The 24,563-nt window shown below is 42.2% G+C and overlaps 1 protein-coding gene across 1 annotated transcript in view; it reads left to right on the forward strand.

Moving 5' to 3' along the window:
* Positions 1-24,563, forward strand: part of TRPC6 (transient receptor potential cation channel subfamily C member 6) — a 1,461,060-nt gene that overhangs the window by 842,045 nt on the left and 594,452 nt on the right. The gene's annotated exons all lie outside the window — the stretch shown is intronic.

Consider the following 24,563-nt stretch of genomic DNA (forward strand, 5'->3'; position numbering starts at 1 on the left):
CAATTTGTTCCGGCAAGTAGGCATTCAGATAACATTTAGCTTCCTTTTCTTCTGCCATTATGTGTTTCATGAATCTCCAATATGTTTCAATCATTTAAATCACATGTGCATTTAAAGTACAAGATCTCCTAAAATAGCTGTTTGTGCTCAACATAATTATCATAATTAAATAGTGAATCATATTATTATTATTATTGTTATTATTTGTGGTGGCGGTGTTATTTTTTTTTTAAATGGTTGTTATTACTTTTAACATGATTATACATAGGAGGGCAGAAAAATGCAGCGGCATGTAGAGCGTAGCCTTACTACTGGTTAGTTGTGACATTGCTAGTCCTCCGTGACAAGAAGAAGATGTGGAAGTTTTACGGCAGTTGTGGCAGTTGAGCCTTTGCGTCATCATGATATCTGCTACCAGCAAAGTTGAAATCGGTCCTTTGAGCAACTGCCAATTAAACAATTAAGCAGATACCTCCTAATAGAATGTTTTCATCAGAAATCCCAGCGCATTGAAGATCAGTTTTTAGTCTATATGAGAACATATATGATCCTAATACAGCAAGAGTGGAGTCTATCTCTAGCTAAACCCTTGTCTTGTAATGGGATTTGCAAATGACCTTTCTTCAAAGCTTCGAATATGTCTCTTTTAAAAAATAATACCGAATGCATTATTGTTTTCTTTCTTTCTCACAGTACATATTTTATCGCAGGTCTGCAATTAGAGCAACCTCATTATGTGTACAGTGGTAAGAAGAAAAACAAGCACTAACCGAACTGATGCATGTTTTTCCAGTCTGTTGCGTTATGAGTTACATGTGTCAATGAACGCAATCTTAAGAGGAATGAACAAGTGAACTTTATTCCAAGACTTGCAAGTATCGCACAGTGTAACAGCCCACCCCGCATCTCAGGGCAACTAAACCTCAACCTCAAACTCAGCTCCCCTTATAGCGCCATACAGGCTTGACCTCTCTTCCCTTCTTAACTTCCCCTTGGATTCCTCCCACCCATTATTATTATTATTATTATTATTATAATTAGTTATTTCTTATAAAGTGCAACACGCGCATAGGCCTCAGCACGCTAATACATAAACAACAAGAACACAAACAAAAAATTAAAAAGAAGCCGCAGAGAAAAGTCACAGTATCGCTAAAATGAAACAAGCTAAGTATCAAATAGATAGGTCTTTAAAACAGCCTTAAAACGGTCTAGGTGAGGAATGCAATGCAAAGCACGCAGCAAAAGATTCCACAGAGCGTTAAAAGTGTGCTGCGTTTTAACCTGAGTTGTCTCAAGACGTCCCTCGTCATTAGAATGCAATTTTCAACAAACTGACGCCTGCTTAATGCGCCGAGAAAGATAGATGCGGCCAGAATCATACAGGCACTTATGGATAAGTGTCAGTATCTTATGAGAGATACGTGCCTTAACAGGCAGTCAATGAAGCATGTGCCTAACCAACACAACATGATCCCGGTGGGAAAGACCAAAACCAGCCTGGACAGCATCATTCTGAATGACCCGGAGCTTTCCACACGTTGGACGGTGAAATACCAACAAGTAGGCCATACAATAGTCGATCTTAGATTCAATAATGGCATGGGCACAATTATGGTCCGATAAATAAGGCTGAATCTTCCTTCCAATTTTAAGGAAGTACACACAAGAGGATTCAATATGTGCTGATCCATCGTCCATTCAGCATACAAAATTACTTCCAGAGCCTTCACCTTAGAAGCCACAGGAATGACGCAATCTGAGATAAGAAAGGAAGTACAATCGTTGCCAAGCTTCCTAACATGGGACCCCAACCCTTGAATTAATAACTCAGTTTTAGCATCATTAAGTGCCAAAGCATTCTGGGCCATCCAGGCCTGAGTAACTGAATAGATGTAATTGATTGCCCTTGAGTCTTCTTCATAAATAACCATCAATTGAAGAGGTGTCTGTGTATCCTCAGCATAGTTGGGATTTTTGACACCCAGACTATCCAATAAATCAAAGCCAGATGAGTATAAACATTATACAATGTAGGGGCCAAGCAGGAGCCTAGAGGCACAGCGCAGGTCAAGTTGGTAGGGAGAGCAGAGGTGTTCCCGGCAAAAGAATGGGCTGTCTGTCAGCTAAAAAAGCCTTAAACCATGAGGACGAAAAGGGAGAAACATTGGCTACCTTAATAAGGCACTCAACTAATATAGAGTGGTCTCCCAGATCAAAGGCTGCAGAAGATCTAAAAGCATTAGCATGGCAGTATGACCACCATCAATAATACCATTAATGAGTGCGGTATCAGTGCCACACCTTGCATGAAAACCTGACTGTCTTTCACTAAGGATCTGATACGTTTCAAGATGGTGCTGTACCTGAAGATAATCAACCCGGCCCAGAATTTTTAAAAGAAAAGGGGCCCAGTTAATGGAACAATAGTTACCAGTAGTACTAGGCACAAGCAATTCTTTTAAAGTCAAGGCAAAATCCAAGCTTCCGCAAGACTACCCGGTACAATGCAGGAATGAAAGGGGGCATGAATGATTTTAATAATAATCAACACCATGTATTCGTGCAATCCCTGAACATGGAAGCAGAACAAGCATAATCTTAAGAATGAAGTCCTCAGATACTTGGCTAAAACAAAAATGAGAGCTCTCTGATGCATCCCAGAGATATTGAGAAAAAGGGGGAAGTGAAAATGCTTGCTGTTTATTGATTTCAATATTCTGAATGTGTGTTTGTAATTTAGCCATCATGATCATGGCATCTTGAATAGTTTGACACCAAGTATCATTCTTCTCCACATGAGTATGTATGGGCCCTTTACCCTCAAGTAAGTTCAGAATGCAAAACAGCTCCCTAGAGTCAGATTTAGCATCATTGATATGAAAGTCAAAATCAGCTTTTTTGGCGGAGGTAATGGCATTTTTATGTTTATCAGCAACATCAATATAGATAGCTTTCTTTTCATCACCACTTGCTCTCAAATCACCTCTTTTGTTTTCAGAGCTGGATACTATCATCAGTGAACCAAGCACCCTTCTCTACACCCATATTGAACAATAAACCCTTTCACATTCTGCCTGAGTCCTTTATCAGTTCTTATTACCTTTTCATCATCACATGTCAATTTATTACCGATTCAACTCATCATGGCTGACAACATCTGGTCTAATCCTCCTCAGACAGGGGTGTTGGTCCAAGGCCTACCTGCATATTTCCGCTTGTTCTCAAAGTGTCATTGTCCCATCTGGTTATAACCGGTACAATCCAAAGATAGCAGATGAGTGTCCTTCACCCACTTCCCTCAAACTCCTCAAAAGTGCCTCTCCTTGCACTCTACTCTGCACTGTAGTCTGCATGTCCACGCATTGATTTCCCAAAAAGTGCATTGGAATGGAAGAAGGATTTAGAGAATGGCCTCAATTCAATGTCCTTTCAACAAAAGAGAGGCCACCTCGCTAGTTAGGTTATAGACACATAATTCGGTGGATATTGGTGGGATACTCACATCTGTGGGGGAAGTGCAAACCTAAAAAACAGAAGTCTTAGGAGAATTCAACCTGACTTCATCAGTAATTATGTTTCAAAAGCAAATTTTAATATAAATAGTAATCATATAAAACACATAAAAACTTCGCTGAACATTAAACCTCACAATATATACATATAGAAACCCTTTTTGAACAATGTCTCTAATTGTGATGCTTCAGTAAGCATATATTTAGAGTGCATCAAGGTTAATTGATACTCATTTAGATACTACTCAGTTGTATCTGTATAGACCCAACATGTTTCGTTCCTTCCAATTCAATTCAATGCCCTCTGAGATTTAAAGAAAAATAACAACACTCTGGCTCAATATGTGAACAGACATCATACTGGTATCATAAAATAGAAAGAAGTGTCATAATACATCCAGAAACATTTCCCATTTCATGAATTCTGCCTGGTTTATTTGGCTATGAGACAATGATGTTCTATTAATCCTGTATCATGGCCCGGTGCTGCAATCATTGAAAGATCTCCCCTTTGACAGTTCTTGCGCAGCTGAAACTATACCTCTTGCCTTAGTAATTTCCCCCGATTCACATGTTTTCCTTTGCACGGGGAATTCTACCACTCTCCCTAAATATTGATTTCTCTGCTTTTCATTTCTTTACAGAATCAACTAAACCTAGGTATTCTATTAGTATTGTTTATTATTATTTAGATTTGCAATAAAAACAACGTTCACAGGGATCGCCATTAGCAAAAGACATCAACTGTTTAAGTTCTTGTGCCAATGCCATTGTTTCTTGGAGTACCTTAAAAGTGCAAAAGGGGCATAGTTATCAGAGTTTGAGCGAAAAAGCAGCTGAGATGGAGGGGGTGGTAGCAATTGCAATGTTGTGACTTCTCTGACAGCAACTGTGAGACACAAGTTATTAACCATGTCGGAATGAGAGAGAACATGTTGAGCCGCAAAGTGGCAGTAATGTAAGGCTGTTCAGACACATCTTGGTGAACTGCACCTAAGATACCCACAGAGACACATACTGTACAATATGCCACAATAAAAGGCTCACTTTTCCTCACTATTCACCATCTCTAATATCTGAAAACGTTTGGTAATGTTTGTTACTTTCCGGAATTCTTCATCAATGGTCTCTATCTACCATAATGGCACCATTAACGCCAGTCTTTAAGAATTTCCAAATGTACTGTCACTACTTTTCTTTCTACTACTGGCAATACACATTAAATTGTCTACTTTCACTATGCGCAGAAAAATGTATATCAATCTCCGGTAGTAGTTCTACACACTTACCCTTACATCAGAAAAACCGTCTTCCTGCTAAGACAAACCCTGAATCTGCTGCTTCCGAACAGATCCTGTTTCCCACCAGCATAATCTGTCCTTCACCTAATTTACGTATACATTGAAATTGGAGTGGCTGCAAAGGCCATCATTTCCGATTCGAGCGAATCCCAAACTACAAATCAAGGGCTATTCGTGGGGGATTAGGTCAAATATCGGACAGCACTGTCAGGTGGCTTCTTTTCCCTTGCTTCGTAGTGCTTCATCCATGTTGCATCCTGCCCATGGCATTGTTCGGCTTGCTGTTCGGCTTGCTGAGGTGCACAGACCTCAGATTGGGCTCTGTGCAGTGAAGGAGCAGTCTTTTGCTTCACATGACCACCTGCTGTATCTACAGAGGTTCTTCCAGGGTCACAGCTACTCCGGTACTCCCAAAAAGGCATCCATCTTAAGTGTGGATCTGTTAGTCCCAGTATCTACTAAGCAGGCTTCTGCCTTCCATTCTATTTGACACTGAACACATGTACCTTCCTGATATGCTGCAATCGAAGGGGCTTCCAGAGCCTCACCCTTTGTCTGTCGGAAAACATCCTGACACATTGGGGTAACATTGGGCTCTCTGGGGGTGATTGAATTTCTGTTGGGGTTGTACAATGATGTTGGGGCTCCATGCAGAGCTTCTGGGGCCTGTGTGACTCTCCCTGTTGAGGTGCTAGGGTATTTACCGGCCCTACATCACCTTGATAAATCAGTATCAGTGCTCTGTATGTCCGCTCGTTTTTCCAGTCTCCCTCCTGACTACAGTAATTGCAAGTTAAAGGCCAGGCATAGCCACCCTGGCACCCTGCTGATTTGGCGATCCCTGCTGCCTTTGCTGATCGGGCAGGCCCCAGGCCCTTTGCTGGTCTTACAGCAGCCATGATTGTTAATGAGACTGATGCTGAGGGTAGGCGTTTACCTGTCCATTTTGAAGTACCAATCTTATTGGAGGTCTGCCTCTGCCCCTTGGCCAGCCCCCCCCCTTTGATGATCAGCCCGGCCATTTTGCATCTGTCCCTGCATCTCTCCATGAATGGTCTGCATAACTTGCCACACAGTGATTCGCAACCTCCACCAGCCCCGCCAGTGTTTTGGTTTACCATCCAACACACATATTCTTAAACTGCACAAGGACCTTGGGTAAAAGAGCGACAGTGAAAGAGTTTGCTATTGCTTCTTGGGCAATTTCATCTGGCTTCAAGATGCCGGAGTGTTGAGTAAACACCACCTTCAATCTGTCTAAATAATCTGCCGGTGATTCCCTATTTTCTGTTACAGTTGGATATCTTAGCCCAGTCGGGCTTTCTCAGACATATTTCGGAATGTTAGTCACTATACTTTCCCTAGCCTGGACTAATGTATCCCCTATTCCTGGATGAAGAGCTGGAGATGCAGTCCTTCTACTAGCCTCTGTTGTACCACAGGGGGCATGGTTAATCTCATTAATTGATTCATGTCAGCACAGAAAGGGTTATAACATTGTAACACTGTCAGTAATTCTTCCACAAACTGGTTCTTCTCCTGCCTAATATATGGGAACTAATTTCTAAATTCTAATGAGGTTTGATAGTTGCTGCTGGCTGGCACTTGTCTAAGAGGCACCTGAAAGACCTGAGGAACTCTTCATTAGACTGTGCTCACATTGCAGATGACGTATATGAGTGATGTTCATCTGTCAACATATTCCCACTGACAGCGCCTTGTCCACTTCGTCCAGGGTTCGCGAGGGCTGTAGGTAAAGATGGCATAGGACGTTGTGGGAAGATGTCAACTTCAGGTGACTGCCCCTTTGTGGCTGTCTTTGCCCTGCCCTTAAGGCAGCTCACATGCTTGTGAAAAAAAAATTCAATAATATCTTTGGCCGATTCACTATCATATTCCTCACGTTCATCCTCCCCTTTTTCCTTTCCCCTTCTCCGATTCCTGAATTATTTTAGAGCACAAGGGTATCTTCTTGTCCCCTGCCCCTCTCAACCTCAAATGATTTATCTGCCTTCGCATCTTATCTTTAACTTCAGAGAGTCCCCGTGCATTACTATAATTCCTTTGCGCCTTTGTCTCCTCTAACCAGGTTGCAAATCCTACCAACTGTTTTTGTGTTATTTTGTATTTTGTATTTGTATTTTATTTATTTGTAGTGCACACCTTGCCCGAGGGCATCTGGGCGCATGTTTAAGGCATTTACAAGTTTAAGAGGCAGTTACGAGTTACAACACAAAGGATGACATATTCAAGTTACAATTTACACATATATACATAAAGTTAGAACATTGAAGAGGCCAGGGCGAAGCGAATCTGAAAATACAGTAGAATATGTACAGAGAGAAAATGGTGTTGGGTAAACAGATGTATCAATTGTAGAGAGCAGGGGCATTTTATTCATTTTCTCTTTTTATTTCTCTAGCACCCCAACATATCCAGAGTGAAGGTTCCCTCAGTTTGAAATTGTGCATGTTTATTATATTGGATCGAAAAATACCAGGAGTGTATGAATAGTGCTGCTGAATTGGGTAAACATATATTGGGTGGGAAACACCTTTGGGGGTTGCTATGACTGTTTTGACTGTTCCTTGCACATTGCTGTCCCTACTTTTGCCACCCATTCAATCTCCTACTTGCCCCGTTGCCCAGGCACACCTCTTCTAGTCACATTTTGAATAAACTCCTTTGCAGTCCTGAGAAGGGAGACTTACACGAATAACCAAATACATAGCTGAGCAGTCCTGGTAGGGATACAGACTCTTGATTCGCCTATTTAATCAGACACTAATTCCATTTTGATTGGTCCATCCCCTTTTATTTCCAGTTTCCATTTCTAAATAATTAGAAAACAGTAGAACCGGGGGTTTAAACCCAAGAAGCCCATCTGCCTATTAACATGGATGCATCCAATCCACCAAAAACATAAACATAAACATAAACAGCCTACCTAGTTGTTCAATACACATATTTTGCCAGTTTTATGTCATGATGAAATGAGAAACAACCAGGAGAACAATGCCATAAAACAAGCAAATCCGAAGACCAATACAACATACCCAACCCAGAATCTACATCTCATATTAGCATACCCATAAAACAGATCCACATTTTGTTTGTCTATCCCCTATCCTCTAGAACACTCTTATTCACCTGTGCAGCCCAGCATGCATGTTCAACAGTCCTGGCGTCCTCACTGCGATACCCGCCCTGAAGTTTTTACCAAGGTCTCCTACATTTGATTGTAGCATGCTTCAGAGTCTTCAGGAGGACGCAATCAAGGGTCCAGCAGAGTGCGGTGTTGCACGACAGATCTGAGTCACAAGCATCATTTATCACCCAATTAGTCTTCAGAGGGCTGAACAAGCAGACTTCAGTCCAAGGCTTGCAAGTATCGGACAGTGTAACATCCATCCCTGAAACCAAGGACAACCCCACCCTCCTGCTCACCTCGCCTTATAGATCCCTAGCGGCTGGACCTCTCACTACATTGTAACATCCACTTTCATTGCTCCTGTCCATATAGAACAATAGACTCTTTCACATTCAGTCTTAGTCCTTCATCACTTCTTATAACCCTTTCTTCATCATGAATCCAATTATTTCCAGTTCAACTCGTCATGGCTGACATTATCCAGTCCCATCCTCCCCAAGCAAGGGGCGTTGGTCCGCCACCTACCTGGTATTTACATTTGTACTCACAGCTCCATTATCCTGTCTGGTTATAACTGGTAAACTCCAAAGATGGTGGCTGAGTGTCCTTCCCCCAGCGCCCCTAAATGCCTCAAAAGTGATGACCCTTGCACACTACTCTGTGCCCTACTGCGCATGTCTTCTTATTGATAAGTAAGCATTGGCAACAGCAAAAAGGTCTAGAAAATGGCTTTGATTCAATGCCCGCTGGGATTTAATGAAAAATAACATTAATATGGGAACAGACATCATACTGGTATCATAAAACAGAAATAAGTGTCATAGTACATCTGGTAGCATTTCCCATTTCATTCCTTCTACCTTTCCTCATGTTTATTTGGGCACATGATGTCATATTCATTACTTATAGCGACACAGGGCTGCCATTTTTGACACATGTAAAATAGAAGGAAATACCACCAGCATATGGAGGAATTATTACTGGGGGAATTATCAATGCAATAATTCTTCCAAACCCCAATAGAGACCTATGTGACCCCATTATGGAAATAAGAAAAACTGGCAGCACTGCGGATTTACTAAAAGGGCCCATGGTAACAGGAAACAAGTTTGGCAGCATTGTTACTGACAATAAGCCCAAACTAATAAAGAGTCACCATGCATTAATTGGTCAGCAATGTCAACATGTATGATAAAGGATATAAACTCCCCAACTGTACATAAAAATAATACTGCACATCACACCATGGTTTGAGTTCCTTTACAGAAAATGACTAAAAACAGGAGACACAGGTGAGGGAGTGAAAAGTGGTCAGAGCCTTAAATAATTATTGGATATATGACTAGCTGGGCTACACTTGAGGCTATATTCCTGAGAGTTGTTCATGATCATGCTTTTCCCTCTGTATGCAGTGAATTTGCTTTGATTTTAGCCATGTGTGAATGCTGCACGAACCAGTATGTAAAAGTCAACTGACATTAAAAACCTGCTGGCTGGCAATATACAGAATGACTTTGGTCTCTGCCTTCTCTTTGCGCATGCTAAAGAGCAGGCTTGTTCTGTAGAGGATGCTAAGAAGCTGTCAGAATCCGTAGAGATCCCATGCCTCTCCACCTATATCAATATACTGATTTGGGCAGAGGCACGGTCAATTTCCATGCGTGGGTGAAGAACTACACCGATAACCCAATTCTAAACAGTACATCAACTTAGTGTGTGAGGGATTAAGACTACTTTTGCAAAAGATAAACGTGGTTTGAGGTGCGTCAGTAAAGCAAAGGTAGAACATCACGAAATCACATGAGATCACATGGTCCAAGATTCCTCCAAGTGACACAGCAGGATATTTAAAATTGATAATGGGTCATTTGTAAGTTATTCCTTAACTACATTTTAACTTTCATCTTAACCTTTATTAGAACTTGAGCCAACATACATTTTGTTTCACACAAGAACAAATAACCATAAACAAATCTAACAAAAGCTGATGGATGATTTACTTTAACAAACTGAATAGACACGTTGTTTAAATGGCAGGCGTTACACATCAGTCTGCAGGGTTTGCGAGAACAAACACATAAGTAGAGAATGAAAAGTGCATCTAAACACAAATGCCCGCCCATGCAGTATACTCTACAACGCATTAAGTTGACTTATAAGCTCTTTGTTTTCCAAATTTGACACAATAACAAATCCATCATGTAAGGAATGCATGTTTCCGTATGTGTAGAATGATCACAATTTTGGGAAATTGAAGTTGAGTGCTGTTGATATACTGAGCCTGTAAATCCATCCCAAAACCCCAATGTTTTGGTACCATTGATATTATACCATTTTGTCTCTCAACTGAAAGGTGACTTTTTTCTAAACTGTTTTCTTTTTTTATCCTGTTGACAAGTGATCATGTAACACATTACTTGTGTTAGAATGACATTCTGTGGAAGCATTTCGATAATTTCCATAAAGATTCAGTATAATATTGGCACTAGTCTATCTTCTTGGGTACTCCCCCCCCCTATTTTTTGTTGTTGAGGGACCAGTTTCAATTGGGGAAGATGCAGAAAAGCCTATCTTTTTATGCGAAACTGGTTACCTCTCCCTTACTTTTCGACACACTCACATGCCCACACCGTTCACTTGCACTACTGCTTACCCATTGCAAGCACACAGCTGAAGAGAGAGAAAAGATCATCATACAAAAACACTTTTTCATTTTTTTAAAAACACAGAATGATTGTTCAAAGACCTAAAAAGTCAGTGACTGGGGGTTAATATGTGGAGACTAACAGTCTGTACTGCAGCCTTGCTGTAGTACGGCTTCATTTATAACTCAACATCAATTTGACAGGTATCTCTTTTTAATGAAGCTAGCAGTTCCACCAAGGGCATCAGAAATATGAATCAGTTATCAGTTGCAGTCATAGAAGCGAAGGCCACTGGCCTGAATGGACAGTAATCATAGTGAAAGGAAAATATGCTAGAAGCACTTAATTTCCCAGCTGCTTCGCCTGGCACCATGACAACCACTGTTACACATGGACACTGCAAGTACCCAGAGTGTAGGGGACTTTTTGTATGGAAAAATAATTTGCGCTCCCTTATCCAGAGAAGCGTGCCTGATGCCATTTCATGAGAGATTTCTAATAGGCCACTTTTAGGACTAGAGCCATGCACAAATCAGGAAATTGATTTGTGTGTTAATGGACTACAATGTAAGTGATGAAATGAAACTTACTTTAACTCCATTATTGAGAGTCAAATGCACCAGAACCATTTAATTTTCCAAGCTGCTGCACCATCAGACTGGTAAGTACTCATCAAAATTCTACTGTGCCGTCAGTCACACACTTTCATCAACATTCTTTTTTTAGGTTAATGATTTTTATTTAATAAGCATAACACAATTCATAACAGCAACCATAATTACAATAACTGTGAATTAGTTAGATAGAATGCATGTAGTGTACATAAGGTATTCATATATAGTGAACACTAGCAATACTTAGATAAATATACTTGAGCCAATATAAATAACAGATAAGTAGTATGAAAAGGTCACTGATACATTTCCGTAATATGTGTAATAAAAATCCAAGACAAATAAGGCACACAAACAAGAGACCACACGAAACATGAGGTAAGAGACGAGAGGAGAGGAGGTGGAAAGGTGTAAGGTAAGGTGGTCAATAATCATCCAGGTTCATCATTTTACATAAACAGCAAATCAAATTTGGCAAGAAATGTATGGTCATTTTATAGTGAGACATATGGCCTCATTAGAGGTCGGGCGGTTCGGAATTAACAGTGGCGGTAAACCCGCCGCCACTGTTAATTCAGGACCGCCCGATCCCGACCCTTGCAGGCGGAAGGTGATCTTCCCGCCAGGTCTGACCTGGCGGGTTGAACACCTCCCGCCTGCAGGCAGACGTGGAAACACCAGCACCATCACGAGATGGTGCCAGTGTTTCCACTTCCCCATTCCCATTGAGTCCTGTAGGACTCAATGGGAATGGGCATTAACACCATTCCGCCTCCGTGACTCCCGGGACACCGGGGTCGTAATGCCCTGGTATTTCCGGGAGACACGGAGGCGGAATGGTAATAAGAGTCCGGCGCTAACCAGGCAGTTTTACCACCACAATTACCGCTGGACTCGTAATGAGGCCATTAGTCTATGAACTATGAGCTGACATATTGTAATAGTCCAAGTAGTTAATGAAAGGGGCCCATTTCAGATTATAAATTGGCATTTCACCTGCTCCCATCTGTTTCTTGTGTCTTCTGTTTGTCTCCCAGTACGTTTCCCCACATTTCTATTCTTTTCTCCATATTAGTTACTCTTTATAGACATGTTTTATAATAATCCATGTTCAATTAGCAATATCTCCAACTTCTAGTCTACTCTTGTTTAAATTGGTACAATTAGTTAATTCGACTAATGAATGTCTTGTATAAAGATTATATTCTTGCTTGTTAAGATTGTTTACTCTGTTCATCCTTTACGGTTAGTCTGTAACTTGCTAACACATGTATCATTATCAGTATCAGTATCTTGAACAATAAAAAAACATTAAATCTAAATATGAAGCCATGCAATGTTCAATTCTGTGAGTGTGACAAACGTTGTTCCACCAGTTCTTGCAGGAGACGTTTTGAAGTTGCTTCCAATTAGTGGTGATGAGTTTGATGGCGATAGCTATGAGAAGATCGTATAAAGTGGAGGACGGGAGAGATATTTGTCCTTTAATTGCAATGCTGCCAAGAAAAACATTAGCAAAATAACGAGGAATCTGAACTTTAAAGATGGTCATCATGTAATTCTAAACATCCTTCCACAACTGAAAAACATGAGGACAGTCAAAGAACATATGTTTGTACGAGCCCGGAAAATCTCCACAAGACCAACACATTCCATCAGCGTGGAACCGAGATTTTGTACTTCTTAATGGGGTAATAAAGGCTCTATGCATAAAAAATAGAAGGTTTTGAGTAATGTTGGCCAACATAGAGACCCCTCTGATTCTAGTCCATAACAAAGACCATGGGCCTCATTATGAGTCCGGTGGTAGTCGTGCCGGTAAAAACCGCACGGCTGCCACCGGAGTCTTATTTTTTCGTGTGCCTGGCAATGGGGACTTACTGGGGCATTACGGCCCCAGCAGTCCCTACGGCCAGGCGCCAAAAAAATAAAATCCCCTTTCCCATTCGAGTCCCATTGGACTCAAAGGGAATGGGGAGGACGGGTGCACCGGCACTGTGTGCAACAGTGCCTGTGCATCCGTCAAGGTCTGCGAGCGGGTGCCTTTCCACCCGCCAGGTCAGACTCATAGTTTGCCGGTCTGGAAACAACGGTACCTGCAAGCTTACCGGTACCATTGTTTCCGGACTGGCAACCTCGTAACGAGGCCCCATGTGTTATCATCTAAAGTAGTGCAGCAATCTGTTTCCCATTGAGTTTGGACAGTCCATTTCAACATTAATGATTCAACAGGATCCAACAGTTTATAAAGTTTGGCAGCTTTGATATCAGAGGTAGCAGAGAGCAACTGTAACTTCGTGGTGTCAGGAGACCATCAAGGCATGAATTAACCAATTTATTGTAGAAGGTCAAATCTGATAAGGGAAGAGAGAAAGATTTCCTGAGATCCTGAAATGATGTTAGGGCATGATGATGAACAATTTGGTCAATATATCTAATTACCTTGGTGAGCCAGAACTTCCGGGAGAGGGTCTTACTATTGGTAGTGATTGATAAGGAGAGAGCTCTCGGGATGAGGATTTAATTGAAGAAAAAAGAAAAATTTCAAGGGCAGATCTAGATACTTTAATGAGGTCAGAGAGAAAGGAGGTTGCATGATGAAAGAGAAAAATGGTGTCTGTAACGTTGTGAGGATGTGCCATTTGTTTTTCAAGTTTACACCAGGATGGGGGGTCATTTGAGTCTGAGGGGGCGTACCAGAAGCTAGTCTACTTAAGTAAGAAAGCATGGTGATATTTTTTGAAGTCAGAAAGCGGACTCCTCCTCTTATAAAGGGAGCTTTGTGTTTGTTCAGAGCAATACTTTTAGATTTACCTTTACCCCAAAGAAAGTTGAGTAGGATAAAATGGATGGATTTGAAAAGAGTGGTGAGGAGGGGAATGGTAAGCATTTGTAGCATATATAAAATGATGGGGGAAACCATCATCTTGTTGGTGTCAAAACGACCCCATCAAGAAAGAAATAGAGGGGGCCAGGTAGAGGTAAGTTCGGAGAGCCTATTGAGTAAGATGTCTATATTAATTTTAATGGTACTATTGATAGTGGGAGCAGACTGTATACCAAAAATCTAAAAGAGTTAGCACACCATTTGAAAAGTGTGTAATTCATGTTTAAGACAAAGGGAATTCAGGAGTAGTAACTCAGATTTGTCAAGATTGGGCCTCATTACGACCCAGGCGTTAAGTTACCGCCTGGGCCGTGACTTTACCACCATGGCGTAAACTACGTTTACGCCATGGTGGTTGGCGGATTTACCGCCCCATTCCAACCTTGGCGGGGCGGTAAATCCCCATTTTCCCATTTACTCTTCCCCATTCCGATTTTGCCCCATAGGGCATAATGGGAGTGGGGAAGGCGTTAATTACGCGACCGTAAATTACGGTCGCGTAATTAACTCCATGGCCCCTTAGCGCCATGGATTTTAACACCTGCTAAATGCAGGTGTTAAAACTTCCATGGCGCTAAGGGACCACGTACTCAGGCGGTAAGGGTCGGCGCTGTTTACGGCGCCGTAAACCCCTTACCGCCTGAGTTGTAATGAGGCCCATTGAGTTTATAATATTATACTGACGAAATTTCCTGTAGTACTACTAATAAATATGGAAGATGGTGTTTAGGGTTCTTTAATAGGATAGTAATACTGTCAACGTATCCAGCGACCTTAGTTTCATGATTACCAACAGAAATACCTGGAATGTTTTTGTTTTGCCTGATGAGTTTTAAGAGAGGTGTGAGAGATCGCACATATAGAATGGTGGAAAAAGGGCAACCTTGTTTGGTGCCTCTTTGTAACGAGAAATTATGCGATTCTACCATTGATGAATATGGAGGATTTTGGGTTTGAGTAAAAATGTTTTACAAGAGAGATGAAGCCAGCACCGCAAGCATGCCATTTTATAGCCAGGAACATTAAGTCCCAACTGACTCGATCAAAGGCCTTTTCAGCATCTAATGCAATAGTGGCACAGTCCTGTTTGTCATTCTTATCCCTGGCGGTAATGTGTAAGGCCTTCAGTAAATGTCTGGCATTGGCAGAGATGTTACTGCCCTTAACATATCCAACTTGATCCACTTTCATCAATTTTGAAAGGTGAGATTCAATTCTATTAGCTAATATATTGGCGAAGATTTAACTTTCTACATTAATAAGGGACATGGGCCTATAACTTTTAGGGAGATCGAGATCTTTTCCTGGTTTAGGAAAGAGAATAAGAAGGGCTTCAGAAAAGGTGCCAGACGAATATCCTTTCGACATGAAGGAGGAGAATATGGTTTTAAGTCTGGGGGTAAACTGGCACGAAAATTGACAAAAGAATTCAGTAGATAGGCCATCAGTCCTGGAGCTTTGCCTCTACTTAGCCCTTTGATGGCTTGGTTGATTTCAATAGTTGTAAATTCTCCTTTAAGGTCTGAGAGATCAGTTGTGGGGTAGGGGCTTCTATTCATACCACTAAAAAAGTTAGAAATCATGGCTTCTGGTATAATAGAGTCCGGGGAGTATAAATCAGAATAGTATTCCTTAAATATTTCAATAATGCCCGAAGCATTGCTAATGACAGTTCCTGAGGTATTTCTGAAACTAGCAATACGTGATTTTTCTTTTTTGACTTTGAGATAGGATACAAGGGCCCTACCTGCCTTCTTCAAAGTTTGATAGATTTTGTATTTATATTTTTAGAAAGTACCAGAGGCTTATTCAGTGAGTATTTTTATTAATTCAAAAATGTAGGGAGAGGACTGTATGCCGGTCAGAGTTAGAAGAGGAAAGATAGAATTGTTTTCTGCCTTAGTGAGAAGCAAGTAAAGATTGTCCATGTCTTTTTTTCATGCTGGAATAGGCCATAATGTGTCCTCTACGGGCGACCTTAAAGGAATCCCAATTATTACTTATAGAAGTATGATATGATATGATATGATATGGCATTTGTAACGCGCCTATACACAAGTGTTTCAAGGCGCAACGAGGCAGTGGGGGGGGAACAAGGGGAAGACAGACAACGATCCTACTAGGCCAGGTGTCATTCAGATCGCGCAAGTGCAGGGGTGGGGGGAAGGGAAAAGTGCAAGGGGAAGGGGAGGGGGGAAAAGTGCAGTACAAGGTAAGTAGCATAAAAAATAATAAATAAGGCCAGCTGGTGGCAAGTGCAAGGTAGATGCAGAACACGTGCTGGGAAGGGGGGCTGTAAGGATACAGTGACAGTCCCGCAGTGCAGGGGGGTGCCAGGGAGGCGGTGCAAGTGGAGAGTGGCTGGGTCCTGGACCGAGGTCACTGAGAGTGGCCCAGTTGCAGATTCAGAGCAGATTCAGTGAAGAATTAAAGCTGTTCAGCAGGGGAGAGGGAGAGAGAAAGCAGAAGCAAAGAGGAAGGTTTTGAGGTGCTTCCGGAACCGGAGGATGGTTCTCCTCAAGTTTCAGGGAGGCAGGAAGGCTGTTCCAGAGGGAGGCCCCTGCGGCAGAGAGAGATCTACCCCAGCTCGTTGCTTCGAGAAGCGGCTGACCCTGAGGGAGTTGGAGACGGATGAGCGAAGGGCTCGGGAAGGAAGATATTTAGGAAGAGAGAGTTGAAGGTATTTGGGCCCCAGGCCCCAGAAGGCCTTGTGGACAATGCAGAGGGTTTTGAACTTAATCCTCGCAGCCACTGGGAGCCAGTGTGGAGATTTCAGTCCTGGAGAGCTACGGTCCCTGGGCTTGAGGCCAAGGACAAGTCTCGCAGTTCTGTTCTGGATGAGTTGCAGAGGGCGGAGAGTGGAGGCAGGCAGATTAAGATAGAGGCTGTTACAGTAATCCAGCTTTGAGAGAACCAGGGCTCGGGAGACAGTGAGCTTCTGGGGGAAGGAGAGAGAGTATCATTGTCAAAGTTAGCTTCAAAATATTGATGTCTAAATGCGAGTAGTGACTGGTTGAACTTCTGGTCCTGAAGGAGAGAGTTGTTAAATCTCCATCTAGAGGAAGGTCTTTTGATATCTGAAAGGTCCAATGCAGTGATGAATGGGGCATGGTCAGAGATAATAATATTTGAAATGTGGGAGTCGGTAATAGAGTTTGTAGGGGATTTGGTAGGGAAGATGTAATCAAGGCGTGAGAGGGTATCATGGCGATGTGAATCGAATGTATAGTCTAAATCAACCGGATGTGCAAGTCTCCAGGAATCAATAAGACCTATCTCAGTTAGGCATTTCTTAAAGGCTTTATGTGACTTGGAATTATTAAATGAACATTTGGATTTTCTATCCAGGAAGGGGTCAAATATGTGGTTCATGGCCCCACATAGTATAAGGTTAGGAAAGTTGGATGTGAGAATTATCTGTTTGATAGTGAGCCAAAAATCCGGATCAGGAAGGGTGGGACCACATATACACATGATTGTGATGATGTCAGAACCAATGAGCAATTTAAACAGGCCCATCTTCCATTGGTATCCACATGCTGACCAACAATCTTATATGATCGTTTTTTACTAATCGGAATTGCAACACCATTTCTTTTACCTACAGCAGCACTTGCTATTACATCCTGTAGCCAAAACAATCTTAGTTTCATAGCTTCTGGGATGGAGCGATGGGTTTCTTGCAGACATACAATGGAGGGATTAAGGTTTTTCAGATGGGAGATGATCTTATATCTCTTAATTGGGTGTGATTACAGCCTTAATATTCCATGTTACACATCTAAACACCATTGTGATTCACACAAATGGTTATTATAGGTGAATTAGGAAGCTAAAGGGTAAAAACATTATTACGTGTTGTAAACAAAATAAACCATATAGCATTCTGAGCCAGAATATGATGACATAACAAATGCACCATCAATTGTAAGGGTGACAAAGAAAGGAAAACACAAAGGGAACATGGGAAGGGAAGGGTAACTTTGTCCAGAAGAATAGAAAGAAGAGTATATGCAAGGTATTGAAGAACATAACAGTGATAATATATAAAAAGTTAGAGATGAGAAGGAGATCAGGCACCATTAAGATAGAAAAAAGGGAGAAAACGGTTGGAGCAGATGACACCAGCAGGGCAAAAAAAAAAAAGAAAAACAGTCCTGATGAATGGAGGTTAGCCAGCGGTGCCTGTCCCACTACTCTAGTAGGTACATTTTAAAAACTGCAGCAGAACGTGGTATAGGAAAAATAATCAGGTTCAAGATGTTGATGGGATGATGGCCAGAGATGTGTCCATATTTTCAGTTTTGAGAGAGCAGATGAACGAATTGAGATCCACAGGTTCATCAAATATAGAAGTACTGCCTTTGAAGGTTTCTTTAAATGAGTATGGATGATAAAATCCGTACCTGACATTGAGCTGTTTTTGCGAAGGGCGGTATGAGAGGAACTCCTTTCTCTATGTTGGGCAGTCTTCTTGGCAACATCTTGTGTAATGTAGATCCTGTTCCAATGCCAGATTAGAGAGTTCTTTTCTTTGGATTTTGATATAATGAGCTGTAATTGGGTGTATTCCAATAACAAAAAATCATAGTGCGCGAAGAGCGTTGCAATGGTGATGAGCTTCTGGCAGGGCCAATGGGATGTGCACATTGAATATTGAGGGATACTTCTTTAGGTATATGCAGAACTGCTGAAAGTAGTTTTTGAAGAAGTGAGATGGCATCCTTTCCCTCACAACCCTCCAGAACCCCTATGTAAGGTGTTTCTCCCTTGTTGAACTGTTTTACCTATCTGTATGGGTGGGCTGCAACCTGTAGAAGACCTTAGTAGTGAGTCTAACACCTCACTGCACACATGTGCATCATAGTATTACCCAAGGGGGAAAAATAGATGGCCCCAGTAAAGACCCAAGGATGGTCCCTCACAGGCGAGAAAGCTAAAAGAGTGCTCCTGGTTAAATAAACAAACACAGTCTGGCGTGTGAAAATAAGCGGAATCCGCTTTCCTTTATATACTTGTATGCTTTAAACCAAACATTAATACACATGTGCTATGCCTTGTTGAACCCTAAAATGAGTCTTTCTCGTTTAACACAGAATGGGAACAGTGTTTAACAATTTAATTTCATCCAGCATACAAAATCATTAGTCTCACATGTTCTGCCTTAGAGTGGCCTTTGCATGTCCATTGGAGCCGACCTGGACCCAACTCATTCACATTTGTTAACTATTTCTTCATATGAGTGAGTGTTGGCAACTGAGAACATGTGCCTACAACTTTGTTAATTTTGTCTTCATATACCTCCAAGCAATCCCCAGAGAGTGTGCACATTTGCATTAATTAAATATCTGTTCAACTCTAATCCTGTAGATTACATGAAAATGTGCGCATTCCCCTTGGTTAAATATGTTTTCAACATCTCATCTAGATTACATGAGAAAATGCACATTCACCTGAGGTACTCAAAATTTAATTTGGAGCTGGCCATAACTGCCCCTTGCACCAATAGTAATCAGACTACCCTATGGGGGTATCTCCCTTTCTCCTAGCTAGCTCCAGCTACCCAGTAATGAGACCGTGTTGAAATACCCCCCCCCCATGCACACAATGGACTAGGCCTCCTCAGACAAAATATCCCTGTGGTGATTTATAAAGCACTGCCCCTCCCAGAACGGGTGAAGAGTTAGATAAGGGTCTCACTTCACCAGCCTTGGCCTGAACGGGCCGCGGTAAAATTTGTACGGAACACTTAATGTGCCACTGCGGTCTCAACCCCGCCGGGCACCTCTGTGCTTTCTTGCAAATGTCTCTAAAAGTAGGCCTAGACTCCTGCCGCAGGATCGCTCGTTAACTTACTATTTCCTCTCTCAGTCCCGTGGTATGGGGATGAAGAAAACATATAGTCATCCAGACACTCGTACACCCACGGGTAATACGGCAGTCGGCACATGCCAGGCCCAGGATCCCGTTCTCCGTGTTTTGCTTTCCTGCCTGCTTCCTTATACGATACACGCTCACAGTCTCTCCCTCAGTAATGGACATCAGCCGGAAGAAACACATGGCAAGGGCGCCCTCCGGCACTCTCTCTCGACCCCGGGTGGGGAAGAGAGTCTGGTTTCTGTCAGGCAGACTGCCTGGCACCCAGAGGAATCTTCTCTGGGACCAGAGGGCCTGGGTGTCCACAGCGGCAGCCTCAAGCGCCTTTCCCTGTTCGTCTCAGACCTCTTCTCTCTCTCTCTCATCGATCCCCTCCAGCCCTTATCCTACGCAGGGACTCTCCAACTCAAACCGCCAGCAGGGGAGCACACTCCCGTCTTGAGATAAACATCACCTCAGATACAACCATGCTCTCCCTTCTGGTGGAACCTATCATTATGGTTCTACACCTCTCTCAGCGCGACAAACAACAACAGAAGCTCTCCTTGGAAACGCGCTGCGCACTGTGAAACAAAAGTGTACACACAACTTACAACCATAACAAAGTGACATATTACATGCTAAAAAAAATAGGACATGTGTTTACAGTTGTAATGCAAGGTTTATTCTATTTTCTAAATCTTTGTTATGTTTTTGAAGATCTTTATCAGATTTTCCCAACAGTAGCACTCTTGGGACACTATCTCCCATGAGGCCAATTCTATTTTCCATATCTTCCATCCATTTTTCAAAGAAATTCCACCTTTCGTCCAATTGTTGTAATTTTTAGTTGGTGGTTTCAATGAAAGGCTTAAGAGGCCTCATTTCTTGTAGTATGATTTAAATTGTAGGGTCTACAAGGGACTGCAGTGGGGTCAGTCGCGTTTTAACCTTTTAGTGGCAGTAGATGCGGCCTGGGTTTCTTTTGAGGCTACAGGCAGTTTCTGATTGTTTTTCCCAGAAGCTATGTTAGGTTCATAGGAACAACAAAATGAAGAATACATGAATAAATGATATGTCACCAGCCCAAAGAGAGTACAATTGTGGAGCAGATATCAAGAACCGCTTAGAGTAAAAGCATGTTCTTAAAACGTAATATTTCAAGAATACAGTACTTCAAAAACTCTTGTTATCCTGAAGAATGAGCAGGTATTTCATTCAGATAATAAAAAGAACTTGACTGATGCTGTAACAATGGGTTCTTCTTCCAAATACCTTAATCTTGTTTATTTTCCTTGAAATGTGTGTGCGTCCACTAGGTGGCACTGTCACAGCAGCTAAAATCCCGCTAAACCAGAGCCAGCGAATTGCGTAATGCTGTAACCTAGGATTATCTCACATGTGATGGGGACACAATGTCCCTAGCAGCCGTGAGCTCTGGAATACGGCGTGGGCACTCCACAAAATGCTGGGGCTCTGCACAAAAAAGGAACAAGAGACTTCCACTATGCCTGCTGCGTTCGTCATTGGATATGAGGGATAAAAATAAATTGCTATGTAGCAGCTGCAAGGTAGGATTCCGAAGTGGTGGGCCGGAGCGACACACTTAAGCCGTCATTCCTAACGGTGCTAAGCCATGCCCCTGGATCAACATTCTATCAGCATTTATAAATGGCTAGTAGGAGAAGACAAAATGGAGCCAGTCACTACATAATGGGGGAGAGAGTGTTAATCCCTGCTCACCAGAAGCAGCTCCCAAAGAAAGAAAAACACAAAGACACAAAAAACACCAGCTGCTAATAGCCCTTGATTTGGTTGGGCCAGCACAACCCACATAAAAGAAAGGGGTAAGCTGGGTGTTTTATCATTCTGTCGGAAAGCAACATACAGGCTCTGATTGGCCCACTAAAGCTCTATAGGATGATCCGATTTTGGAGGTGCTGATTGGTTTACTTAAAGAAATTCTATCTAGTGAACCTCTTGTGAGAGTTTATGCTCAATTTTGGGCAGCAGACTGGTACAGGGGAATGTTGCAAGGACCGCCGAATATTGACAGAGAGAGCGATATTCAGCTCACCCAGAGCAATTGAACAGGCAGCCCGAATTCTAGGAAACATTCAGGGACTGGTCATCTCTAGTACTCACAATTCATTATTGTTGAAAACCAGATGAGGGAATGGATATTAGTACCCAGTGAGGGTCAATCAGGATGTAACAAACAATCTGATTGGCCCTCGACAGGGCTTTACTGAACCGGGAATCCCTTTACAGGCATTCCTTTCCTTTGTTCCTGGCGGGGGCGCGTGGCAGCACCTCAGTCAATGAAGAGGTTTGAAATGGGGCAATCCCTGCTCCGAGCCTCCACATGGATGGAGGATGCCATCCTCCCCCACTGAGGATTCAGGTGTTTAGTCCCTCTCCCCATCATACCTCCTTTCCCTCCCAACCACAATGACCACCTTTTTTATTCTTTTTCGGGAGTGAACGTGCTGGTAACACTTCTGTCCCCAGCGCGTCCATTCCCGATGGCCACAATGTAAAGGGAAAATGGACAGCGTTTAGATTTTTTTTTTCTATTCCGAAACGCTGCAACATTATTGAACACAAAAAGAATACTATTACTACCCCCGTCTTGCAGGCTGGGGTACTAATAGCAATAATCCCCTTACCGCGGGGGCATTACCGAGTCAGGTAAAGCCCCAGGGCTTTCGTTAACTATGAGCCCCGGGGCATTACCTGACTCAGTAATGCGCCCGGGGCTCTGGGCTTATTGCTTAAATATTATTGCATATGAACTAAAAACATCACAAGAATTAGTTGGGATCCTAGTTTACATGCTCTGTCTAACTTGATTGAGTTTTGACACAGGATAACACTCATATTTAAATTCACATTGCAATAGAAAAGGTAGCCCATAAACATGGCAGGAATTAGGACTACTGTCAGAAATTATGATTCACAGTTATTCTGGAAATCTGACAGTGTGTTGTAGAAAACCTTGAGTGAAGCAGCCATATTTACTCATAATTGCTGAAACTGTGCAATAACCCCTAATTTTAGGTAATCCTACTATGAAGACTAAGGGTCTAATTGTGAGTTTGGTCATAACTGAACAAACAGGTCGTACCTGCATTATTGCCTGTTTTTTTCTGATCCCTGTTAATTGGTTTGTCAAACTACATGCTGTAAAACCTCCTGCATGGGGTAGCATTACCGCCAAACATATTATGTGCTCATGGTATTATCACCGGCATTAATTCCTCATGCATGCCAACATGCCCCATTCCATTCAGGAGAAGTAAGTACACTCCTGGATTTAACTTTGCATTCTGGGGCTCATATTCTTGGTTTTGTAATGGGAATGTCCAGGACTATACATCCCAGAATGCAAAGGTATAACCAGGACTGGAATATCACCTCCTGAATGGATTGGGGATTGTTGGCATGTGTAATGCATTCACAAATGAAGGCCTTCAAAGTAGGAAATAATGAATACTCTTAATTGGGTTGAGGCACCATGTTGTAATGTAGTCTTGTCAAGGCATGTCACTGGCCTGAAGTGCTTGATGTCAGAATGTTGATGTATGAATGCAGCTCAGGAGAATGTTGTGTGGCTCTGTGAGTGAATGTTCTGAGAGAGTCAGTTGGGGGCCTGAGCTGGGATAGATGGATGGCTGGTGAGTTTTATCCTCCTCTGTATGTAGGTCCATTACCCCTGCTTGTCCCTTTCCTATACTACATGTCTTGTATATAACTGAAGAGTAACTGGATTGTTGTATATACTGTACATCTGTAAAATAAAGCTACCTGGAACTACCACTGACTCCACAGCAGGTCTGTGTGTTGAGTGCCAGCTTTATTAACCACAACAAGACTTTATAACAATTGGCAACGAGGCTTCAAGAACCCTGGATGAAAAGAAGCCTAGGAAGGAGAAAGGACAGAGGGACAGAAGGAGAAGCTTCAGCAATTTAACGACAGTTACAAGAGCTGTGGGGAGGGAAAACAGCAATTAAATGAAAAACCCACTGTTCCCCCATGCATTAATGAAACCATCCTGCCCAGCAAGGAAAATAAGTAATGAAGTTCATGGGATTACCTGGGAGGGAGGCCCTCATTCAACAGATATAACCCAGGAATCCTACATCAGAAAAAAAAAACAGATTGGCGTCCCAGCTATGGGAGCATGGATATTTTTGTCCAGAAAAAGGGAGTGTTTTTTTCTAGATGACATTAATATTAGACACGTATTTTGATAAATGTGCACAGAAGGAATCCACGGCCTACAGAGTTTTAAAAAGAGGCGCACATAACAGTAGACATAATTGTAGCCTAGAACCTGCCTCATTTAAATGACGTTGCGGTTGATTGTGACGGCTGCTGTCGGAGGATCAACGAGGTCTGACCTCGTCAAGCTCACCTTGTGTATGATGACGTGGAATGGAATGTCAACAGAACGTGCAACGTGATCCAGGAAATCTGCAACAGGATTCAGGAAGTATTTTATTGGGTGACGATTGACAAAACAAAGCCGTGATTTGCTCTCCTACAGTGTGAAAAGAAGCCACAGGAGTAAAAGTGACCCAAGTATGTA

The sequence above is a fragment of the Ambystoma mexicanum genome, chromosome 7q (assembly GCF_040938575.1).
Source record: "Ambystoma mexicanum isolate Mex_15411 chromosome 7q, UKY_AmexF1_1, whole genome shotgun sequence".
NCBI lineage: Eukaryota > Metazoa > Chordata > Amphibia > Caudata > Ambystomatidae > Ambystoma > Ambystoma mexicanum.